The 3221-nt window shown below is 47.5% G+C and overlaps 1 pseudogene; it reads left to right on the forward strand.

The window, feature by feature from the left end:
- The first annotated feature begins 1985 nt into the window (after window positions 1-1985).
- On the forward strand, window positions 1986-2951 carry LOC127048110 (olfactory receptor 52B2-like; annotated as a pseudogene).
- The last annotated feature ends 270 nt before the right edge of the window (window positions 2952-3221 follow it).

Consider the following 3221-nt stretch of genomic DNA (forward strand, 5'->3'; position numbering starts at 1 on the left):
GCCCATGACAATGGGAAATGGGATTGGGGGTGAGAGCCCTGCTGTCTGAGAGCCGGCACATAGTGGGGGCTGAGCTGATGGACCAACAGGGGGAGCGGCTGGCCCCATGTGCTGCATCTTTGCCCGTCACCAGCCTTGCATACCCACCCCCCTTTGTCACCCACTGGACACCCCCCGACTCACCGCTGGTAGGGCGGCAACTGGGAAGCAGGGATCTGGCCAGCAGCAGGACCTGCTAGTATGGATGCGGGACAGAGAGAAAATATGGGACAATTTGCCCATTTTTAAGAAAAAGTTGGGCCAGCTGCAGGATGGCTTAAATACAGGATTTAAAAACCTTTAAAACGGGATGTCTGGTCCCCCTACAGCTGCACTGCTGTGGTGCATCAGTGGAGATGCTCTGTGCTGATAGAGAAGAGCTCCCCCCAGCAGCGTAGTTAATCCACCTCCCCAGAGGCTGTAGCTATGTCTACACAGGGGTCAGGCTGGTATATTTATGTCGCTCACAGGTGCAGATTGTTCACACTATTGAGCAAAAGTAGCTATCCCAATATATGTCTGTAGTTCAGACCAGACCTTAACTGAGATTGGCTTCACATATTTAGGACCAAATCCTGAAAAAACTTGTAATTTTACTCAGGTGAGTATTTTCATAAAAGTCAATGGGCGTTCCTTGTGAATGAGTTTACCTTGTGTGCTTGAGTGTTGGTTGGGTCAAGGCCACAGGCCAGTAGGATCCATGAAGAGGATTGTGAAGAAAAGAGGTTCTGTTCTCATCCCATTATAAACTGGGAGTGACTCCGCAGTTGTGAGTGTGAAACCTGGGGGAAGTGCCAGAAGAACCAGTCGTGTGGCTGCTTTAACTCACTTTCACAGTCACTGCTTGAGACCTGAAAACAACTAGCAAATGTGCGGAGGAGAGATTCTGCTGTGGGCAGCAACACCAGGAGAACGCGCCCTGCTTCACCTGGGGCCAGAACCATTCAAACCATCTTCCCTCTTCTGGAATGGAGATGTTATGTCAGAGGGGCAGTACCTAAGTTGTCGTGGGTCACCAGTGTGGGTAGATGTTTGGTTGTGAATGAGTGTGTTCTCGCTTTATGCTGTCCCAGCTCTGCGCAGACAGCTGGCACAGCAGACCTCGAGCGAACCACCCAATGACCACAAGATCCGTTAAGGTACAAAGGCACCCAGCCAGGTTTGTTGTCGATGAAGCATGGTACTAGTATCCTGCAGACTCTACTGGACAATTAATACATGTATGGCCATTAGAATGAACCAGCTCAGTGAACAGTGGGACTTTCCATTCCTCCTTAGGCTAGACAGAGACCCTCCCTTTGAGGCTCCATTTCATACATCAATACAAATAAGTTACATACTGACCCTCTAACGTAGTTAATTGATACCCTGTGATGTAGGTGTTCACCACCCATCACGTTGTACATCTCTATCCATCACACTCTCATCCTGACCATATCTTTAGAATGGGTCACCATGTTCCTCTCATCTTTAGGGAAGGTGATGGTATGGAGATATTCTGGTACCACCCATCTGGAATGAGTTTCCCTGAGTGCTCTGTGCCTAGAACCTCTTAGAAATGTGTGGTTTTCAAATATCAGCCCTGTGCTTGCCAGATTCTGTGAGCAGGGCCTGCCTCTAGCTCACAGCCTAATTTTGCTTTGTATCAACAATGCTTCGATTACTTTAGCTCAGGCCTCACACCTCATACTAGACCTCTGACACAAGGGCTTATGTCTCAGGCTCTCTTCCTACTACAGTTCCGCATCACAAATGTGTTTCTGAATTTACGGTCCCATATGACAGGCAGTTGTCACACAGTGAAGTCACACAGTTGTCACACAGAATCAGTACCTCTGATTCTCTCAACAAATGCATTCCAGTCCTAGCTGACACTGGAGTTCTCACTGATTTTCTCTTTTGCTGTTAGTTACAGGAAACTGAATAGAAGATCCAAGTGATGGTACATGATGTCAGCTGACAATCACACCATTTTTTACCCTGTAACTTACATCCTGACCGGCATCTCGGGTACGGAGGAGTCTCATTTCTGGATCGCCATCCCGTTCTGTTTGATGTACATTGTAACAGTTTTTGGGAACTCTCTCCTACTATTCATCATACTAACAGAACGAAGCCTCCATGAGCCCATGTATCTATTCGTGTCCATGCTGGCCGCTGCTGATCTGCTGTTATCTACCACTACAGTGCCCAAGATGCTGGCTGTATTCTGGTTTAGAGCAGGGGAAATTTCTTTTGCTGCCTGCCTGACCCAGATGTTCTTCATCCATGCCAGTTTCATTGCTGAGTCGGCCATCCTGCTGGCCATGGCGTTTGATTGATACGTTGCCATCTGCGACCCCCTGAGATACACCATGATACTAACCAAGTCTGTGATCGGGAAGATGGGGCTGGCAGTTGTCACAAGAAGTTTCTGTATCATTTTCCCTCACATCGTTCTCATGAAGCAGCTGAAGCTCTGCAGAACCAACCTCCTGCCTCACACCTATTGTGAGCATATGGTCATAGCCCGGCTGGCCTGCAACAACAACACAGTCAATGTCTGGTATGGCTTAGCTGTGGCTATTTTAGTAATTGGTTTGGATGCTGTGCTCATTGCTGTATCTTATGGGCTGATCCTCAGGGCCGTCTTCCGGCTTACGTCCAAGGATGCCCGGCTCAAGGCTCTCCGCACCTGCAGCTCGCACCTCTGTGTCATACTGATGTTCCACATCTCATCCGTTTTCTCCTATTATGCACACCTATTTGGGCACATCATCCCAGGTTATATTCTCAACCTACTGGCCAACCTCTATGTGCTCATTCCCCCCATGTTAAACCCCATTGTTTATGGAGTGACAACAAAAGAGATCCTGAAAAGGGTAATCAGTATCTTTTATAGATGTGTTAGCAGAAGCTCCCTGCTGAGCTAAAGGAGTCAACAGAAAATGCTTTTGGCATTGGAAATTAAAGCCAAATTTTCACTGGAACTATACACATGTTTTTACTATGTACTTACACTGTGTAAGCTTGAAAGCTGGTCTCTCTCACCAACAGGAATTGGTCTAATGAAAGACATCTCCTCCCTCACTTTGTTTCTCTAATATCCTGCAACTTACATGACTACAACAGCACTGCGCACTGCCAGAAAAGGCAGCCAGACCGAGTAAGTCTTTTTCGAAGTTGAAAGGAAATAGCAAAAC

The sequence above is a fragment of the Gopherus flavomarginatus genome, chromosome 1 (assembly GCF_025201925.1).
Source record: "Gopherus flavomarginatus isolate rGopFla2 chromosome 1, rGopFla2.mat.asm, whole genome shotgun sequence".
In the NCBI taxonomy this organism is placed as follows: Eukaryota; Metazoa; Chordata; order Testudines; family Testudinidae; genus Gopherus; species Gopherus flavomarginatus.